The sequence below is a fragment of the Caretta caretta genome, chromosome 9 (genome assembly GCF_965140235.1).
Source record: "Caretta caretta isolate rCarCar2 chromosome 9, rCarCar1.hap1, whole genome shotgun sequence".
Classification (NCBI taxonomy): domain Eukaryota; kingdom Metazoa; phylum Chordata; order Testudines; family Cheloniidae; genus Caretta; species Caretta caretta.
The window spans coordinates 86,286,251-86,309,365 of NC_134214.1; positions in this window are offsets into that span (position 1 = coordinate 86,286,251).

Sequence of the window (23,115 nt, forward strand, 5' to 3'; positions counted from 1 at the left end):
GCCCTGGGAGAGGGCTGAGGCTACTTGAGGGCTGCTGCTAGGGAAAGCAGCAAGCCTTGGCTGATTGGGAAACAGCCACAGCTGCAGCAATGCCCCAATCAGGCCCCAGTGGGCCTTTATAAGAGGTCAGTGGGCCAGGAGGACACAGTCTCTCTCTAGATGTTGAGAGGGAGGGGCCTGAGAAACCCCCAGGCTGCAGGCTTGATGAAGGCCTAGGAAAAGGGTATGGGGGTTGCAGAGGGCAGCCCAAGGGTAGGTAGAAGCAGCAAGTCCGGACCCTCCTTGCCGATTGATGAGTAGCAATTATACTGTAGTCCGCCCCAGGGAGCAGGGGCTAGATGGTGACTGGCAGTAGCCAAAGACTGAGGCGAGGTGGGGATAGAGGGTGGGGGTTCTTGGGGAAGACCCAGATCTTGGGGGGGTACTGCCAGGGGGCAGCACTCCAGTGTGAAAGGGGCACCAGGGACTGGGAGGGACTCAGGGCCCAGCAGCAAGTGGGACACTGGCCTGCAGAGGGTGCTCTGGAGGCTGGAAATGCTAATTCCCTGGATGACCAGCAGGAGGCATCTCAGGGGTGAGTCCCGCCCCACCACACCTAGGTGCATCCTTTTACTTCTACATTCATTTTCAGTATATTTCCAGGAAGGGATTAAACAGCACAGGTGCTGCTGGCATAATTATACAAGAAGGCAGTAGCCATGTAAAGACTGGGAAGAAAATGTGTCTAAAAAAGTTCCTGTAGCCCCATGGGAACAATCTAACTGTCAAGCAAAAGGGATCAAATACCACTTATGGTACAGCCAAGTGTGCAATCAACCAACCACATGCTCAGGTGAAAATGTGACAGGATAAATTGCAGTTGCTCCCTGGTCTGATGGTGCGTTTGAACATAGAGAGCATTTAGGGTTTGTTTTGTTGTTTTCTTTTAAACATAACCATCAGCTGGCTTCTATGGGTCTGTATGGAGTGTGTATCAGTGCCAGATTTCACCTGAAGAGTTTGGAAGAGGAACTAAGCAGCTATAATACCACTGAAGAAAAGGGGAATTGCAGGGACCTCCGTGGAAAGTAGCTGCCTGAAACACAAGCCAAACTTCATGGAGATGATCCCTGTACATGGTATGACACAACTCAGTTTTTAGCAATTAGCAGTTACTTGCAGGTAGGAAAGGAAGAATTGTTAAGGATAAAATCAGAATTCTGCTCCACGAATCTACTTTTTTAGAACAAAAGTAGAACAGTCCCGTCTTGAGTTCCTGGAAGTAGCCGGGTAGCATCTTTCTTTCTTTTTCACTTGTGCCTCTGGCTCTATTGTGGATCAAGAGGACATGGGGAAGTCATTAAATACATCAAGTGGTGACTGCACCTACTTGAAAACTCAGTCGCATCCCTCTTCTCAGAAGGGCACCGCATCTTATGTCCATCCGGATGGGCTGAAGTTCTGCCATGGAGTTTAATGGGAGCAAGGTTGAGCTTGTGATTTTTAGCCCACTTTAAACTCAAGACACTTGGATAATCCAGATAGGCAGTAAAATTTCCAGCTCTTTATTTGAACAAAACAAGTTCTCGCAAGAATTTAGCCTTATACTTATGTCTATAGTCTTATCATAGCTTCAAACCTGTGTCTCTGACAGCATTGTAGTTCCTTATTTCAGTAAAGGGAACACCTTTTAGGGGGACTGTATATAGTATACACAGACATGAGGAATTGTATGTGCGTATACAACATAATGAGTATATGTAATATATGCAGTGAGCCATGAGCTGGGGATTTGTAGCTCACTAAGACATTTAAGTTACTGCTCTGAATGAACTATCCCAGCTCTCCAGATTCAGTCACGAGATATGGGTACCACCTTAACCAGTGTAAGAGCAAACATATGAGTTCTTTGTTTTCTTGCTGATACAAGGACAATTCTGCTTAGTTTTTCCTCACTGCAGAAGAAAAATGCAGTAGCTTTGCATGCAAGCAACAGTTATTGGTAGGATGAAAAGTTTTAGTTTAGTATTGATTTTAAGTCAGGGAATTTTCTTCAGCAGGACATTCTGTGTAAAACTGTATAGAGGCGAAGGACCCCCAGCCTCTGACATCTTGAACTGTCAATATTCTGAGTGAGGATGTTTGCTTTATTTCTGCTTCTTTTCACATAGTCTTATCCCAAGCCCAGCACCCCTCAGCTGAGAAAGCAGAGGTGTACTTTGAAAGGGAATAGTGGGGAGGCTAGAAGAGAGATTTGTATTTTCTTGAAACCAGGTTAGGTAATTGAACAAGCTTTGCTTTTTGAAGTGTTCCTTTGGTTTGAACTCTGAAAATAAAGCTCGAGATACTCCTGAGTTCTGATCTATAAGTGTTTGGCTCTGTGTGTGTGTGTGTTTCCCTGTGTCTTTTTAAAATAATGTGGTGTTTCAGTCATTTCCCTGCCTTCAGGGATCTCTGCTCAGCTGAGCTTGTCAAAATGTCTCCTACAGGTTTTTCAATTTCTGTCGCCACTTCCATTACATTTTTGGATGTCACCAGGAGTGGGTGCCTTGTCAGTTGGAAGGATCTCTGACCTTTTAAATAAGCATTTTGACTGTTATCTGCACGGAAGATATGCTGAACAGATAGTCAGTTGATACCTACTTTACATCAGACTGCCACTTTTATTTAGGGGAAGCAAGTTTTGATACAGCCCTTGGGAAATTCAGGGGAAGGAAATACTTCTGATGAAGTAAACAGACTATTTAATGTCAGTACTGATGTATACAGATGTAGCTGAAAGAGGAGATGTATGGGTTAATTAGAAAATGCCTGCAACTTGTGTCTACCCGTACCTTTGTATGTTCAGCATACTGAAATATCCATGCAGAGAAATCATGTTTCCTTACCAATGTTTCTGGCACTAAAATTTCATCACTGAAGTAGCCTGTCTGAAGAGATCAGCAGGTTGAGTGACATGATACAGCATATCTCCTGAGAATGAGCATCAGGGACAGATAGCAATTTATTCTCTCTATAGCACCTGCAGTTGATGGGTTGCTGCCTGATTTCTAGAGTGGTTACCATTAAAAAGTCCGCACTTGCCAACAATTCTCATATGATGCTATCTAATATGTCTCTTTCAAACTGGCCTTGTCAACATGAACACACTGGTGCAGACCTATAATGCAGATCGCATGCCAAAGTAAACTGCTACAGCAGTGTTGCTACACTGGGGTAGATTTCCATGGGGTAGACAGGACACAAGTATTGGGGGAAACTGTAGTATTTTGGGCACGTTATATCATGACAAGTGGCAAATACTGACTTGTCCACTGAATGCATCCAACGAAGTGAGCTGTAGCTCACGAAAGCTTATGCTCAAATAAATTGGTTAGTCTCTAAGGTGCCACAAGTCCTCCTTTTCTTTTTGCGGATACAGACTAACACGGCTGCTACCCTGAAACCTGACTTGTTAATAGTGACTGTTATGTTTGTAAGTGTCCTTTGCATGTATAAACAGTTAAACAATTCATGATCTACTTTTGTGTCTTCCAGTGAATTTCTGTAACAGTTACCCTTTCTTAACAAGTCTGTTTTTATTACATTCATGTACTCTAATTGGTTTCTGTGTTGGTATCAAAATACAACATGTCTTATCTTTCTTTGTCAATTTAAAAAAATCTATCCTCTGAAATATCAAACTATCTCTGAGGAAGAGAGAATAAATTCCTTTTGGGTGATATTTCATCTTCAGTTGTCTTGACTCATGAAAAACCAAGGTTAGCTTTTAGTAGCACTATCTTCTAGAACAAGTTAAAGGAATCACAGTTTTCCAGGAATGATTGTTTATTATGAGTGAGCCTCAGAAAGTTTTGAAGTTCAATGCCCTTGCTCAGGCACAAGCATGGCTGAACGTCTTTGGTTCAGACATCAGATGAGAAGTCTCATGAGCTCTCAAAAATTTAGCATTTTTGCTCCCAGAACCAGAAAGTTCAGAGGTGCAAACAAACAACACATTTAAAAAAAAAAAATCTTGGAACCTTTCCAGTTCTCCAAAATGCTCACCTTCAGTTTGAGTTTCAGGTGAAGGTCACATCTGTTCTTTTAAAAATATTCTTGACCAAATATTTAACTTTTCAAGTACTCACACTTTGACACCACATGTCAAAAACATTAAGCTTTACTGTACAGTTGGGAGTAAATTAACAAGTGATTTATGGGACTCTTGCATCTTAGTGGTTGTGTGTCTTCATATAAGTGTGTTCTTAACTCTAGTTACCAAACTCAAGACACTTCCCAGTGAAGACAGTGCATGTGTAGTTTTTGTGTGAATTAGGGAGTAAAATACAGTCTATGGGGGAATGACTCTTTAACTCAACCTGCTAATTTATGCAAAAACTGCACACTGTGTTGTCTATAGAAGATAGACAACATTGAGATAATTAACTCAAATGAGCTAACTTGGGTTAAGAACACACCTTCCATCCCTCCCACCCCTCCCCCAAAAGAAGACAAGGCCAATGAGAGCTGACCTCCTAAATCTAACACCTCACCCTGAAAATTGCCCATCACATTTGGCCTGATCTATTTCCAGGGTGCAGAGCCAGACTTTAGGTAGAAATTTGTTCCAAAGAAAAGAACGAGAGCTCCTCAACAATCTGCCGCTTCTTCTTACCAGAGCACTCTTAGGCTATGTCTACGCTATAGACATTACAGCAGCACAGCTCTACCGCTGCAGCTAGGCCGCTGTAAGGTCTCCTGTGTAGCTGCTCTATGCTGGTGGGAGAGTGTTCTCCCGCTGGCATAATTAAACCACCTCCAACCCAACAAGTGGCAATAGCTATGTCGGCAGCAGAGCATCTCCCACCGACACAGCGCTGTCCACCCTGGCACTTTTGTCGGTCAGAGGTGTGTTTTTTCAACCCCCTGAGCAACAAAAGTTTTGCTGATTAAAAGTGCTAGTGTAGACATAGCCTTAGACCCTGCTTTAGCATCCCTTACTCCTTTGTATAGTCCCTCTGAAGTCAATGTAGTATGTACGTGGGAACAGGACTGGGCTGTTAATCCTTAGATCTTTTTTAATATAACTGTTTTGTGTCTCTATGTGGTTTTGCAATTATGTGAAGAGGGTCAGTAGATAGATTCTCTGTTTGTCTGTTTCATTTCAGGAAAGCTCGTCCTTTCTGCTTTTCCTTTGTCTGCTTTTTCCCCTTAGAGTATTTGCTTCAAGTTTAACAGGACACACAGTGAGCCACTTCCCTTTGAGGTTTCCTTGGTATCTTCTGTCTCTTTTTCATGTGAAGGGAAGTGCCATAACACAACAAGATTGATGAAGGCCATTATCGCTTGTCATATCCAGAGATGTGCTAAAAGGCTTAGCAAATTGTGAGTTTCTCTGGGCATGGAAGAATCCACCAGCCAATCGCCTGGAGAGGAGCTATTTATCGGCACAACCTGCACTTGTATCCAAAATTCATCATGTTAAAAAAAACATTTAAAGCAATTTTTATGGCTTTTTTTTCCCTTTTTTTTAAAAAGGGCAATTTCATGGCTCTTGGTGTAAACAATATTTGCCGGTGTCTCACTTTGTGAATTTTCTGCTGTATTTTTCAGTTGGTGGGATGGAAGGAGTAACACTGAGAATCAGAGACCAAATCTGTGCCACTACCTCAGGTATTGCACTTAGAATTTAAAAATTAGCCACAGAATGATCTGGCTGCTCAATACCCAAGTTGATGTTTTTTTTTGTTTAATAAGTTATTTTTAAAAGTAACATATATTTTAAAAATCCCTTTATTTTTTGAAAATTATATTTTATTTGAAGCCAATCCTGCCTCTTCTTTGCCAGAATGGATGGCCATGGAGGCTGAGGCGGTGGTAGGGTATCAAGAGACAGTGTGGTCCAGAGGAGAGCCAGATGGAATCTTTTTCAGTGAGCTGAAGTCAAAACCTTTTGTGAAGCTGTTTGTGGTGGGGGTCGGAGGGAAGGGACAAGAGGGAGAGCTTCTGTACAGCCTGGTGGTTAGGGCACTGGCCTGTGGGAGATCCAGGTTCAACTCCCTGCTCCGCCTGATTCAGAGTCATCTGGTATGAAGGCCAGTGTACTAATCCCACCCCTCGCCTTCTGGATCAAAAAGCTCAGATTTCAATCCACTTTGAGAAGTGTTGGCTTTGTTCTAAAGTGGGATGAAACCAAATGTCAAAACCTCGAAATTTGCCACCAAAAGGAGAGGCTGGATATGCGGGCAGGGAATGGATCAGTGGGTCTCTGGCTGTGAGAATCACTGGTCAGACTTCCCCCTTCCAGCTCTTGGGACTGATTCTTCTCCCACCTAGACTAGATTTTACACCAGTAAAATTCTGTTGACTTCAGTGGATTCACACGTGATTTATAGCTTTGAATCTGGTCCATAGTGTGTATGTGGATGCAGCAGCTGTGGGCTGGGTACTTTGTGGCTTAGGGCTATATGCAGCATCCAGGGTCTGACGCTTTGACTTCACTTTAGCCCCAAACAGATGTTCTGGTTGCTTTTAGTGTTATACAATGCTAGCATGCACACACAGGGAGAGTTTGTTGTTCTGTGGCAACTCTACAGCCATTACAAGATAAAATGCTATGTAATGGACTAAGAGCGGGCGATTTTACCACTGAATCTAGATCCAGAATAGTGCTGGAGGTTTACAAAGCAGCCTAGAGGATTTACCTTCCATTAATGTTGATGGATTACATGTATCTAAATCCCCTAGATGGCTTTGAAAATGTCAGCCTAATTGCTGCAGCCCTTGTACACATTGACTTCAAAGAGAGTTTTGGGTATACAAGGAATATAGGGTTGGACTCCAGATTGATTTGGGAGGGATTGGGATCTTCTATAGTACAGGGTAGAAAATATCTTAAAATAAATAATAGGTGGTTGTATGAGAGACAAAAGAAAGTCTTGTCTGTTCTTGGAACAACAGGAAACTATATTCTGCATACCATTTCCCTCTCCTGTTATAGAGAACTCAAATGGCAAAGGAAAAAAAAATTTACAAGTTTAGTGCTAAGTTTTTCATTCACTCTTGACTACTATTTTGTCTGCACAATTTAACAACATATAGAGATATTTAGGTAATAGGGGAACATTAATTATGGACTCTGAGAGCATGGCTTTAGAAGGATTCCTGCCACTTTTTGGCTTGATTTGAGAGAATGAGCTGAAAACCCTCACCATCCATATTCAGTCACTTAACTACATACCGTTGAAAGCATATATGACTGACTAATTAGCAGTGAAGTATGCTTTGGCATATGTCTGTTGCTGAAGCTCGTTCTTAGAGGGACTCAATCTCTGAATTTATCTTTATTAGGGCCTTGTCCAAATGATAAATATATACTGCCTTCTTGGTATCTGCCACTTGGAAATAAATCACTTTAGGATTGATTTGCTAACAGCTTTCTTCTCTCAGTGTGTACTCCTGCCCTGGAGGTCAGACTCGAGTTCTTCACAGACAAATACACCCAAGCAAGCTGAAATGTGGGGGAAAAGAACACTAACAACCAGCATGTCAGAGCTAAGTGTTCACAGGCACATATGTTTTAGTAATGCACTAGGCTAGTGCATTATTTTGCTACAAATTCATCTTGAGCCCTAATCTGTGCCAACACTGCCTTCCTTTACATTTGCAGTATATGTGCAAATTATCAAAAAAAAAAAAAAAAGAAGAGAAAAAACGAGGGGGGTAGGGGGAAGGCTCTGAAAACACCATAAATGTTAGATAAGCCCAAGAAGAAATCAGATCTGAGATTCATAATAAGAGCCTCTCTGCTATATAAGAGGCAGATCTGGAACCTGAACATTCCTGCCAATCTTTGGGAGAATTTAAAAAAATGGTTTGTAGCAGTATCCATCTACCTCAGTCAGAGACTATTTTTGTAGTGGGGTGAAGCAGAATCCTCAAATCTCAGGAATTATACAATTTGAACCTGAGCCCAGATCTACCTTTTGTGACTGCGATCTATATACAGACAGACCTAGTGCAAATATAAAGTCAGTGATGACAATGGTTGGATTCAAGATCAAGTAATAACCAAGTACACTGTGAGAATGCAGACGTGTGATCCATGGGCCAAATCGGAAAACAGCAGGCTGATCACATGGTGCTGGGCCTCTTCCTCGCTTTTCCCTATTAACTACAATAAAAGACAGATACAAATACTCTAAATACTTTCCCAGCATTGTATTTCCATGTCAGCAATTGCTGTAGTTGCCACGGTGATGTGGTGATCATGAATGGAACAGGAAGGTGGTCCACTTCTCTCTGCTAATATGTGCTTCACACTATGAAAAGACTTAAACTGCTAGGCTAGTGTACTGTTAAATTATATTGGTATAAAAATACTCTAAGTGCTGTGCAGAACAGAGAGAGAGATGGTCTCATGCCCCAAAGCGTGCAGTGTAAGGGCCCAAGCCTGCAGCTGACTCCTTTGACATCAATAGGATTTAAGCATGTGCTTAAAGTTAAGCGCATACTGAAGTGCTGACTAGGGATGGGATAACTCACATGTCTAAATTTGAGGAACTGCAGAAGTGCCATGCTGAATTAAGTCTAAATAGGATTCTATAGAAATTTAGTCTAAAAACCAATAGAATCTGTTTTCTAAAATTTTTAAGCCAGCTGATAGAGTCTAATAGAAAATAATATATCCCTGGACCCTGCTGTAGAATTCTGTAGGTTGGTTTTGAAAGGTTGTCATTCTTTATTAAATTCTGTAGGATTTGTCCTTATTAGTGGCTATGATAATGTACAGCACATGTTTTGATAGTCTTGAACCAGGGATAATTTGCATTAGTTGAGCAGCAGCAACATCTGTTGGTGGATCCACTGTTATACAGAGGCACAAATTATTATATTATCCTCTTTTACACAAACAAAAGTTCAGACATTGCCTCTTTACCCTGAAAGAAAAGATGAACGTTTCTAGATAAGCCTCAACAGCTTGATCTTAGAAGCATATTAAATAACATGTTCCTGAATTTCTGTTTCTGATCTGGAATGGTGACCAGAACTGGAAAAGCTCTGTGGTGCTTTCCAACTATGTATTTAAATAATAACTACAGCAGAAAGTGGTGTTAATGTTTTATCCAAAGTGCAAAGCACAGTGAATTAGATGTGGCTTAAAGCATTTGTAAGAGAAGGTGGGTCATGTACATTTCATCAAATGTCCATCTCACTTCCTGTGTTAGAATTGTGCCAGGTGCCACCTGAATGTAGGAGGCCTCCAATGAGCTACTAAAATGTTACCCTGAAAGGAACAACTTCTGCCCATACTCCATGTTTATAAAGACACAGACTCAGTCTTCTTTTTACTAGTGTTGCTAAACAAAAACACTGGTATGCAAAATATTTTTGATTTACAACCACTTTTGAGATCACAATAAAATAATTTAAAATATATTTTCCAGAAAGCAGGGTTTAAGCTTGTAGACTTGAAAAGAGAGGCTGTGATTCACATCTCTCTTACCTAACTGCAGGGAAACATTTCCAGCCAAAGCAAGATGATTAAGATAACTATAGTTTTGAAACTGGGAACCAACTGACCTTAAAGTGCTTCATGAAACTTAGTGTCTAAGCAAATGTGTAAGTGATTGGTTGGCTTGAGAATTGGAGATAGTCATTTGCATAATTGTATTTTGATAATTTTCTATCTGGGACTAGTGAAAAGAGAACTTGTTAGTAGCAACTAGTGCCCCATGCTTTTAGTGGGAAACATCATTGGAAATAAAGTCTGGAATTTTCAAAGAGGTCTAAAAGAGTTAAACGCCAAACTTCCTTTTGAAAGTCCATGATTTGGATGTCTAATTTCTTGGGTGCTTTTGAAAGATGCAGCCAAAAGGTACTGGGTGATAATACTGGAATAAACCCAGAGCAAATCCATAGCCTTCAGTGGGGTTAATCTGAGTTCAACTGATTTGATTCAATTGAGAACAGAATAGAGTTCAGTCTTTTTTTTTAAAATTGTATGTTTAGAAGAGCAAAGTCGATACTGAAATTGTGTATTCAGATTGTATTTGAATTTAAAGAAAACAAATGAACAGTGAAGGGCAATTATTTCTAGAGTGCTTACTGGAAAGCATGTTTTTTTTTTCTAAATTTTTAACTATTGATTCTTGTAATAAATGTCTCCTTAAAGGCAGCACGGAAGTCAATAGGTGTGGTTATTATGATTAATTGTTGATATCTATGTCTGTTGTGAGCCTTTTCCCTTTCCATGTCTGCCTTACTCAGTTGCACATACTTTATGCTTATTTGTAGCCATGCCTCTCCCTTTGTGAACATTCGCTACTGGGAATGTGGGTTTTAAAGCAGTCAGCCTTTCCTATCCTTGAGCCTCTCTAGTTATTGCTATTGTGCAAACTATACAGACTGTCACTGTAGCAGTTTTGGTTAGATTCGTCTTTCTCTGGAAGGCCATTTAAAAACCTGCTAATGATTCATGCAAAAATCTGGAAGAGATTCTGCCAAGAGGCTGTTTTACCTGAGCATGAGAGATTTTGTGTTTTTTCTTTCTTAATTGCTCTTCTTAATTACACTGGATGTTTGCATGAAAAAGAAGTTTGTGGTGTTAAAAGGCATACTGACATCTTTAACTCGTATGTCACAGAATTTAATGTCGTTTTATGCTATGCTGCTGATTGTCTCTCCAGCAACCATGAACTGCTGTTCTAAAACTGGAAAGTTCCACTGAAATCACAATGGGTCATTGTCTGACATAGCTGGAATTGGATGGGGAGAGCACTGGAGAAGAATTTTGACTGGGGTACCTTTAACAGCCAAGTGGCTAAGAATTGCATGATATAAAAGCTTTATGGCATGAGTCTGGGTTGGCTGCATTACTGGAGTGGCAGAGAATTACATAGAGATATGAACTGTTTGAAACCTCACTGAAGCTGTACAAGACTTAACATTTTCAGCTAGCAAATTTTCATTTTAATAGAGAGGGTCCACATCTTCTCTGACTCTGAATAATAAAGGACCACATCCTTGAGACCTTGGCTTGACATTGGACCTGCATTGGTGGGGTTGTGGGGAGAAGGTGGTGCTAGAACATCAATTTTGCTGTCACGATCATGGGTTTTTCCGCTCTCTCAGTCATGGGGCTTGCTTGTGGCCTGATATGGCCCTTGGCATAACTTAGAACAATCTAAGTTCTCATCTAAGTTCCGCTAACAGTAACAGGCCTCTAGGGACTGCCCTACCATCCAGGGATTGGTGGGGAACAAGGTGCTCCACCCCTTTCCTGATCCCAACCACTCCCTTACACTAGGACAGCTTTCGAGCTTCTCGTGCTGCCTGAGTTAAGTGGTGAATAAAATCACCATATACTTCCCTGCCCTGGTGAGTCCCATATGTGTATAATTAATTAAGCAAGGACATGTGAGAATTTTGTATTTGTAAAAGTAACAAAGTGGAGCCCATGTTTCAGAGAGGCTTATTTTCCTGAAACTGTTAATCTATTTCCATTGCCAACGCGCTTTAAATGAACCTAGAAGTTAAGAACAGCAACAATGAATAAATTACCAGACAGCTGGTAGAAGTAAGGTACATAAAGGGATATACAAAAAAATGGATTTTGTCCATACATGTATAGAAGAACCAGCCCTTCATTATGGGGCCAGAAAGGACCATTGTGATCATCTAGTGATCTCCTGTATAACACAGGCCATAGAACTTCTCTGAATTAATTCCCATTTGAACTAGAGCAGATCTTTTAGAAAAACATTCATTCTTGATTTTAAAATTTCCAGTGATGGAGAATCCACCACAGCCCTTGGTAGGTTGTTCAAATGGTTAATTACCTTCACTGTTAAATTTGCACATTATTTCTAGTCTGAATTTGTCTAGTTTTAGCTTCCAGCCATTGTATTTTGATATACCTTTGTCTTCAAGACTGAAGAGCCCTCTGTTATCAAATTTCTGTTCCCCGTGCAGCGGAGGTAACGTGTAACTGTTGATAGTTTGTGAGTATGTGTGCGCGCACAATGTAAAGGTTTGGGGGTGAGGGGGCAAGTGACCACTCCAGATGTTGCCTCTGGATCTAGAACAGAGGTTTTCAAACTGTGGGGTTTCCCCGCCATCCCCTGACTCTCCTCCAGTGGGCCACTCTATCTGTGCAAGGGGAGCAGTTTCCCCTGGGCAGCACCCCTACTATAGGAGTAGGAGAAGGGCCTCTCCCCTGGGAACAGACACAGGGCATTCACCCCCAGGGTGGTCTGCAACGCAGGCAGCAGGAAGTGCTCGGACTCCAGCAGCAAGGAAGGAGAAGCAGCCCCATGTAGCGGGGCGGAGGGGGAGGCTAAGCCTGCAGTCAGCTGCTCTACTGCTTCCTCCCTCCCCACACTGCATGGACACACAGTGAATGCTGCTGCCAAAGGGAGCCTCCGCCTCCTTGCTGCTGAGTGTCCTGGTGAAAGGTGGCCTGAGGCCTTTCCCACTGACCTGTGGGTCAGAATCTGCAGCGGCCCCTTTGGATGGGTCCCCTTGGAACATTTAGTTGTTCCTAAATGGAAGGTAGAAATCTGCTTCCCAGAATAGAGTCCCCCACCCTGAAATTATGGCCTATGTTCTTAGTTCCCAGATTACTTCTGGGGGATTCTGCGCCATTGCATGCATAATTAATGAGCCATGCATTTTTTTTTTTGCACAGAACAAAGCTCCTGCCAGAAAGCTGCTGCAGTTCTGCCTTTTGCCCATGAGAGGACACTTTGGTGCTAGAACAGAGCAGCAGCTCCCAGAGACCTAGAGAAGAGAAAGAACCTGCCTTCTTCACAGTGCCTGTCAGGCTAGGTCAGGAGACAAGGGCTATGGGGAGACAGACAGTATGAGGCTTCTGGGGGGTCAGAGAGGGGCTCATAAGGGCTAGTGGGGGAGGAAAGACTGGGGCAGGGGCTGAATGGGAGTGGAGGCACAGGGCCACAGGGGGAGGGAGGGCAGGGCCACATAGAGACAGGGGGGTGTCTGAGTGGGGGCACAGAGACACATGGGGACAGGGGAAGAGGATGCAGGGTTATATGGGGATTGGGGGAGTGGGTGCCTGAGTGGGGGTGGAGGAACACATGTGGACAGGGGTTCAGGGACAAATAGGGATGGGGAAGATGTGCCTGACTGAATGGGAGATGCTAGGGGGTCAGCCAGGGTCTGCATGGGGGAAGCTCCCTAACAATCCCTTTCCACCCCCCAAAAACCCTGTTCCATACTTTTCTCACCCATACCCAACAACCCTCCAAGTTCACACTCAGGCTCCCTCCCAGCAATTACTTCTACTACTCTCCCTCAGCTTCTCTGTTACCCTGACTCCCCCAAGCCTTTGCACTGCTTCTGAGGCCTGTGGGAAATATGGCTCTGTATTGTAGTTTAAATGAATTATTACTCAGAGTTCTGTATTAATATGCTTAGTAAGGAATCTATTTGTCATAGAACATTTCCTGAATCTTTTTTGTTGTCTGTATTGTTACAGACATACTTGCTGACAGGTATTTTGAAATAAATGACCAAAAAGAATTGAAACTGGTGTGATTATATTATGTTATTTTGATAAATAAAATATGCAGAATTTTGCAGCATTTGAAAATATTGTGTGCTTTTTAAAATTTTTTGTTGCAGAATTCTGCCCAGGAGTACTAGATATATGACTTTACATTTGGCTGTATTAAAACACATATTGTTTGCTTGATTCAGATTGCTCTGTACCAGGGTCCTATCATTTTCATTATTTATTACTCCCCCATCTTTGTGTAATTTGCAAACTTTATCAGTAATGATTGTATGTTTACTTTCAAGTGATTGACAAAATGTTAAATAGCACATGGCCAAGAACTGAGCCCCACTAGAAACATAACCGCTTGAAGAAGATTCCCCACTTACCATTACAATTTGAGATCTTTTTGCTAGCCAGTTTTAATTAATGTGTACCATGTTGATTTTTGTATGGTTCTAGTATCTAAATTAAACTGTCATGTGGTACCAAGTCTTATAAAAAGTCTTACAAAAGTCCAAGTATATTACGTGGGATTGCCACCTGTCAGAATTTTGGCTTCTGTATCCGGGTGCCATGTAGTGTTGCCAGGTGCCAGTCAAAAAGGGGACCTGGCAGTGTCCAGTCAGATGTACTGACTGGACACCAAAAGCCCAGTTACCACTGGGTGTGGGGGATACCAATTCTCAATGATGTAATAAATGGCATCCATTGAGGTCAGGAAGTAAAGGGTATGAGTCAGTGAAGTCAATGAAAAGACTCCCAAAGCACTGAAAGAAAAGGAATACAGACTAACATGGCTGCTACTCTGAAACCTCCCAAAGCACTGTACATCAGCTAAGAATTGGCAAGGTGGTACAGAGCTGAGTTCCACTCCTCCCCTTTCCATCCTTCCTTGTATGCCAGAGCAGAAGGTGGGGAGGGCCAGATGGCAGTGTGGGCACTCTGCCAGCTTTACACCAGCTGAGACTTTCCTACAGTGGAGAAATTCTCAGCTAGGCAAATTCCAGCTTCTTGTGCAACTGGTCTGGAACAGATGGAGAGAATCTGGCCCTCTCTCTGTCTCGCTTTGGTGACTGGCAGTGAGAGAACCCAGTGGATGAGACCTTAGATGTTTCAAATATGATTAAGAATATGAAGAGTTTTGTCATTTAAACCCCAGGTGGGTTAATTTTTACATATTAGCCGTTATTGTTGTACTTCTTTGCAACTCCTATGGGGAAGGATCCTGAAAAAATGTGACTGCAGCTTGGTAATGTAGCTGGCAAATAGGTGCTTTCATCTTGCAGCTTGATCCTTACAGCTGCATCTCTGTGTGCTCTGATCTTCCTGCAGCACACATCTCACAGATGGAAGTAACTTGACTTAAGAGGAAGATGATGGTCTAACAAATGCAAGATGATTAAGAAAAACTGTTTCCTACTTACTCCTTTTCATTCTGCCTGTCTTCCTCTTTAGTTCTGGATTTGTTCCACACCCAACTGTTCTTAAGGGAGGTGGAGGTTGTATGGATTAGTGGGTAAGATACTGGGCTGGGTGTCAGGAGACTTGAGTTGTGTTCCCAGATCTTCCCCTGACTTGATGTATTACCTTTGGCAAGTTCTTTAACCACTCTGAGCCACACTTTCTCCATCCATAAAATGTACACACTCAAAGGAGGTTAGTGAGACTTAAATGATCCATACTTTGAAAGTGCTTTGAGATCCTTTGAGGAAAGGAACTATAGAAATGAAAAACATTATGCTCTATGTCATTATTGTGGTTGACTTTAAGTCTGATGTTGCACTGAGAATTCTCTACTGAACAAAACACTGATTTCCTCTTTTTACTCATTTTCCCTGCACTGGAAATTCCTTCATATGGAAAGCTTTGATTCAGGATTTCCTTGGATCAATAGGGTTTAACTGTAGCTTGAGAGTTACTTCACATGTCCAAGCCAGCTCCCTTTGGTTAGTTTCTGGCTATATTTATTTTCTGCTATGTAATTTTCTCATATCAGTTAAATTTCTTTTTATCCTTCATCTTGTCCTCCTTACAAGCAAGTGTTTTGATTTATTGATGTTTACTACTATAATTTTTTCCTTAAGGGATCAGAAAAGGGTTGTGTAGAAGGGCACAAAATCCATACAAAAAGGAGAGAAGCAGCCAGCCCCTGTCTACTGGGCAGTGCTATTCTCAGTGAACATGAATAATCCTTTTTTCATTCCTATAGAAGTCTGATCTTTCTTCCTCCATCTAAAATAAAACAGTCCATCTGTCCCATAAATGCATGGTGAGGTGTAATTTCACGTCAAATCTTCATTGCATTGCCAGGCAATCTGAAGCTCACCTAACGGCTGAAAGAGCTTGACAAGCTCCAGCTCACCAAAATGGTAATGTTCATCCCTGCCTGAATCTAATTTGAGCTTGCCTTTGTATTTCCCTTTCCTATGCAAGATACCCGAAAGGTCAAATGTGCAGAAGGCAGAATGCTGCTGCATTTTCTAACACAGGATTCCAGATTTCTAACACTGCAATCCAGGAGATGGGAGTGCACTTCTAATCTGCTTTCCTGTTTCTCACAAGAAAACCAGGTAATAGCAAAAGGCCTCTGGGACTTTAACAGAGTATTTCTTTGGATGTCTATGGTTGCTTTTTTCGGAAACACCTCTTGACCACATTGGTGTTTTCTACTTCAATGGCCCTTTAGGGCATCTCAGTGTCGTTTATTTTTTATTTTAAACAGGTTAGAAATCTCGTTTTACACCTAATTTATCGATCAAATTCCTCTTAGTTTTTATTTTTCACTATGAAGAATTTGTTTGGATCGATTGTATTGACCTCTTGACACTTTGACAAACTTTAATTAAGTCTCCCACATGAAGTACCTTGTTAAATAGAATAGCTCAGTATGCTGGGTTTTACTGTGTATAAGACACTGAGCCAAGGACACCCAAATGTTGCCAGGACCTCAATGGTAATTTGCTATTCATTTGCCCAAAGGTCACACCTACCATAGGTTGCAGATACCCTTCTTTTTGGTCTGCAAATGTTCCAGTCGTCTGCTTGGATCAAGATGGAACATTGCTATTGGGATGCAGAAAGGGCACCATCACCTCCTGAGCAACCCCTTGTGGCTGAGTGTGGCTCTTAATCATCCTGCCTCAGTTTCCCCCCACCTTCACGAGGTAACAGCCTGGTCCAGGACGAGCCAAACACTATTGTACAGCCATACAGCTCCCTTTAATAAAGCTTTCTGAAAGGAGAACTTGTACCTCAGACCCAAAATAAAATGTAAAAGTCCCAAAACAAGTCTCTAGGTTCCAGCAGCAGCTCCTTCTGCTGTAAGGGCTCAGCCTTCTTCGCTGCCCAGAGAGCTTTGGCAGTCTTTTCAGTTTTTCAGGGTCTCTCCCAGGCTTCCGTCCCTGGAGACCTTTTGCCTAGTTCAGGATCCCTAGTAACCCCCCTCCTCTGGAGCTTCCTTTCTCCTCAGGAGCCTTTTTTCAGCTGAGCTCCCTTAAGTCTTTTATTAGTCCTGGGAGCACCTTACTTATCTGCCTTCCAGCTAATTAGCAAGTGTACTATCCCCAGGTGGAGCTGCCTTGGCTCATTCCCTTCAGTGGAGCCTGTCACAGGTAGGTTGGGTCTCTGACTCTCTTAAAGGGCCAGTCCTGTGACATGAGGCCAGTAGTCATGGCATGCCATACCTCCTTATTAAAGATCAGGCCTGACAAGAAGTCTGAGTATGTCAACACTGCAGTAAAAGACCTGCAGCTGGCCCTTGTCAGCTGACTCAGACTTGTGGGGCTTGGGCTGTAGGGCTATAAAATTGCAGAGTAGATGTTCGGGCTTGGGCTGGAGCCCGGGTTTTGGGATGCCCCTGCTTCTTGTGGGGATCCCAGAGCCTGGGTTCTAGCCCAAGCCCCAGTGTCTACACTGCAATTTTATAGCTCTGCAGTCGCAGCCCTGTGAGCCTGCGTCAACTGATGTGTTGCCGTGGGTGTTTTATTACAGTGTAAACGTACCGTAACCGACCACAATTGGCTATCCCTTGCTCAAGATAATGGGCCAGATTCTCAGCTTGTGTAGATCAGCATAGCTTTATGGGCTTCAATAGAGCTACATTGACTTACACCAGCTAAGGATCTAGGGTATAGACCAGGGATCGGCAACCTCTGGCACACGGCCTGTCAGGGAAATCCGTTGGCAGGCCGGGACAGTTTGTTTACCTGCAGTGTCCGTAGGTTCAGCCAATCACAGCTCCCACTGGCCACAGTTTGCTGTTCCAGGCCATTGGGGGCTGTGGGAAGCGCTGGCTGCCGCTTCCCGCAGCCCCCATTAGCCTGGAGTGGCGAACAGCAGCCAGTGGGGGCTGCGATCTACCGAACCTGTGGACACTGCAGATAAACAAACTGGCCCAACCCGCCAACGGATTTCCCTGACAGGCCGCATGCCAAAGGTTGCCGATCCCTGGTATAGACTAAACAGCATCCCTCATTTAGGGATAGGAGCAAATAACTTCCAGCAATGAAAATATTATAGAAATTAGAAACAGAAAAGACCTGTTAGGCAGCAGGCTTGAGGGGAAACCTTTTCAGTGTCGCATCTTTACAATTCAGGTATAAATGCCACTGCTGAATGTGGTTTTTCACCCCCAATTCTCTGGGCTATTGAGGGAAACATTGAGCGTATATCTACCCCTGCATGTCTCCTTTCAGCCATCTCTGTTCAGCAGCTACGGACACATCACACAGATGCACCAAGGCAATTCCCAGCAGGAAAGCCAGAATTTGGCCTATTGTTTCTAAACCTGTAAAATATGTGGAGGAGTGAGAGCAAAAGGCGGTCTATAAATTAAACAATAATATTAATTCATGTGGAGAGTGGCAGTTGGGCTGTGATTGAAAGGTGCTGTAAGCTGTGTTCATGGCAGATGAACCTTTGGTCCTTGCCAGTTAGCTTTGGGGCAGCTTTTAAACCAATCTCATAGCAGGATTGCCACACAGGTTCACCGTAACAACTCGGGAGCACATAATTAAAGCCACTTTCCCACCCTGGAAAAGCATTCTCAGCAGACTTCAGAAATTCTAAAATTCTTGTTTATTTAATAATTATCAAGCATAATTATGGGAATGAGTTTAGTTCACATTTACATATTAGCAATACATTTTAATGATCTGATTATACAAAAGTGAGATACAATAGATTGCATTTTATATAGAAAATTTGTTACCAGTCATAAGACAAAAAACCATAACCAAAAACCAAACAGATTTATGAGAGCTCTGGGAATTATCATGTACTAAATCCTGGGGTTGTAATGAAATAGCTAGAGCAGAACAAAACTCAAACCACTCTATGTGCAAAAATCCCCAAATGCCAAACTATTGCAGAGCGACATGAAACAATGCAACTTTTTGGAAGCTTTTTTAAATACCACTAAATGGACAACAGGGTCTTTGGAGAGGATTTTGTGAAGAATGGTTTCCCTTAGGAGGTAGAGATATTGCTTTCTTTTTGTCTGAGCAATGGAGTTAACCTGCCCAGATAAAGAAGAAAATGACCCTTCTGTTGTTTCATCCAGCTCTCATCTTTCTTTTTTTATCTGTCTCATCCTTCCTTCCTTTCATCCATCTCTTGCTTTCATTCACTGGTGTTCTGTCTAGAAAGCACTGTTGTGTTTCGTCCAAATAATGTCTGTATTTTTATCGTGGAGGTAATTATATTTTGTTCATGTATGGCTTTTTGCATGCTTGGGCTCTGTGTCGAGCCTTTAAAAATCTTTTTTTCTTAGAGACTCCATTCCTTTGATCTTAATTTGGGGGAATACAATATTATCTTTGACTCATTAAGTGTCCTCTTTTTGTTGTTTTAAGAGGTTTGTGATTTATTTTGTGCAGCACTGCAGCAAATTGGATGATCCTTAAGTCAGGGAAATCAAAGCATGGCTGTGCGTATGATGCACTGACTGGCATATGGGGAGAACATGGTGAAATATTCAGTTTGTATTTGAGGGGTTTGATTTGTTTTTGCTGTACATAATTAGAAGGAGATTAGGTGGAATAGTATGACTAATAGAGAAACTGACATGCTAGAATTAAACAATCCTGCGAGAGCTTCTGAAAGAACTCTTGGGCTCAGATGTTAATAGTCTCACTCCACAAGATACAGAGATGCATGTTGTTTTTGTCAGCATGCTTCAGTGTATATACTAATTTGGCTCTGTTGGAAGCACCCTCAGCTCTGGTCCATAAATCTTGGGTTCAAGGACTACACAAGAACTGGAGTTCCCACGAAATGCATAAATTATGGAGTCATTTGTGAAGGGAGGATGCTGCAATATTAGTAGCACTGTCCTTTGGGGATGATCCTGTGGACCTGATTATCAGATGTTTGCACCTGAGTCACGTGATGAGTGCATAAATTGGTGTTTAGAGGCCCAAATTTACAAAGTAAGTCAATACATTCTGATCTGAGCATTCAGAGGTAGAGCTGGGTGCCCTAATGTCTGGTGCCCAAGTTTGAAAACTTGAATCTTCATGTTAAACCAATGTTTCTACCACAGAGAGAGGTGTGGCATTAGTGATTAGAACATGAAGCTAGGACCCAGGTGCTCCTGGGTTGTAACCCTGGCACTAACATACAGCACCATCCTGTGGTATGGAAAGTGACAACCATCAGACACCTGAAACCAATGGAGAGGGTCAAATTTCTAGCCCTGCCCTTAACAATGCCTTCATTTAAAAAAATATTTATTTTGCAGATGCAAATTATTGCTGCTGCATATTTTTGCAGGTATAATTATTTCTGCCTGCAATTTGCTCCCACAAACATGGAGACCAACTTCTAAAAATATGGTTCTTAAAGCCTACTATTCACAGAGTCTTGTATTTGATACAACAAGCTACTTTCCCTCATCTGTCTTGCCTGTTTACTTTGGTCTACACAATGGATCACTTCATCCTTATTGTGTAAGTATTCCAAGGATGAATTTGGCTAAGTCTCTCACTTTACCTTCAGTTATCTATAGGTGGTCTGATGTAAACCTAGTAACGCTGGTCTTTAGGGTTGTTTGTCCATGTTTTAGGGTTTGCATGCTATTCACCATGTGTCAAAGAACAAGAGTTGAAGATTTAGTGGTGCTATTTACACTGTGCTGCACAAGGGTATCTCTGAAATGCAAGGCACAGCACTTTGACTGGCATATTGTTGCAGGGGACTCAATTAAACCAGGAAACATCTGATATCTCTATTAGCAGCGACAACACCCTGCAGTTCTAAAACAGAAGCTTGGCCTTGCTCTCAGGAACTATCTCCTTCAATAGGTTATATCGTTCCAGTCACTTGATGAAATGGATTCTACAGTTTTTACAATAAAAATCACTTACATTCATATTAAGAGAATTCACTATGTTTTTTTGAATTCAGTATTGGTTATTGCCCTTAACGAAAAAGTCCAGCACTATTGTTTACTTTAAAGGTTTCTGCTTTCTATTGAAATCAGCAGGAGATGAGTCACTAAAGTGCAAAGATGGCAAGAAGCCACTAATCATGAAGAGTGAGCTCTTTATCTTCCTTCTACAGAGCTCTTTGCAGGAAACGACTCTGTTGGTTGTCCTGTAGGCAGCTTCATTGTCAACGTTCAATGGAACTCTCCCTTTTAACAAAAGGAGATACATTTCTTTATCTCCCTAATTAAGGCTTAGACTCTAAAACATTGTGTTTTGTCTGTGACTCCAGTGATATGCCTTAAGAAGAACACCCCTTTGGCTGGGGTGAAAAAACTTGATGCTGTCTGGTTTCAGAGTAACAGCCATGTTAGTCTGTATTCGCAAAAAGAAAAGGAGTACTTGTGGCACCTTAGAGACTAACCAATTTATTTGAGCATAAGCTTTCGTGAGCTACAGCTCACTTCATCTTGATGCTGTCTGTACTTCATGGATTTTCAAATCAGAGGGAGAGCTTTAGGAATTGAGAAGTGCACAAATCCTGTGGACTTACGCTGCATCAATGTAGATGCACATTACCTTGGCTATGACTGCCCAGTAGTCAGATGGGCTGGAACAGAGAACATGCAAATTCTTGCTGTGTGTACTAAAGGAGCTTTCCACTGATAACACTTGGATATGCATTCTTACTGCACAGCAGCTGGTTTTATATGTTCATGCTAAAAGCCAAACAATAAACAAATCTCTAGAGCAGGTGCAGGCTGCCACATTCGTATTCAACAGCTTCCAAGCCAATTCAAAATGGCCCTATTGGCTTTCAGAAATTCCATAGACTTGCCCCATCCTACCTCTCTGGCACCATAGTCATCTCTGCTCATCAGTCTGTTCCTCCAGATCTGTCCTGCTGTCAGTCTAAAAGGGTTTGAACATCTGAATGAGAAAGAGGTAAGTAGGGGCAGGGATATGGGGATCCTGCAAAGGGAAGGCCTATGAGCAGCCAAAGTTGGGGGACTCTTAAGCCGAGGTTTGTAGTTTACTGTTGTTAAATGGACAATAAAGGCAAACTCCAGGAAGGAACCATTTTTGGACAAGATTTACTGTCGGGTGCAATTTATTTATTTATTTTTGCTTCTGGAAGGTTTTTCCCAACTGTTCATAAATCCTTTTGCTCAGAATGAAGGACTGGAAAGCATCTCTTCCTCATTGCCAGGGCAGAAGCAAAGCATGGAACAGCTTGGCAGGGGCATATCAGATTTGCGTCCGCTGTCTGTTACACACCTGAGTTCACTCTTTCATAATTAACCTTTTAAGGTTTCCTTTATGTTCTTTTCATGTGGGTTTATCATCCAGAATTCCCCACTTCTCCCTCTCTTTTAATTTCCCACTGCCATACTCAAAGACCAAACCTGTCTTTCTTCCGGAGCTGGACATGCCCACACCAAAGCCATTAATTGCATCATCGTAAGGGACTGCTAGAAAGCAACATGAACCAGGGACTGTGTGGGTTTCTAGCCTTGGTTAACTGAATGGGGATGACTGATGGGCTGTACATGCCCATAGGCAGATCCCCAGCTGCCACTCCACCACCAGATCATTGTTTCTTCTTTCAGTAAATCAAAGGGCCAAATTCTGCCCCAGCTACATCTGGGCCACTCACTCTATTGACCTCATTGGTAGTTTCACCCCTATAAGTGAAGGCAGAACTGGTGCCAGTTTATTGGTTTAACAATGCAGAAGATAGAAAACCCAAGCTCTGTAAACAGGTAGAACTGCCTTATAGATACTACTACTGATACTTCGTTGCACTTCTCCAGCACTTGCCATCCTGGGATCCCAAACACTCGCTCAGACACCAACGGATCAAGCCTCCCAATGCTCTTGTGGGGTAGGTACAGTGAGTATTATTATCCTTGTGTTGCAGCTAGGGCAGCTGAGGCAGTGAAGTGAGTTGCCCAAGGTCACACAGGAAGCCTGTGGCAGAGCTGGGATGAGAGCCCAGGTCTTCTAACTCCATCCCCTCTGCTTTAATCATGTTATACCCAAGTCCTGTCTCTTCTCTCTCCCCTGAGATGTTACAATGAAGCAATGAGGTGAAAAACAAGGGTTGGAAAGAAATGTACCCTGTCATAGTAAGTGTAGCCCTGGGGGCTGCTGCATTTCCTCTGAATCCCTACACTGGGGATTGGCAACCTCTGGCACGTGGCCTACCAG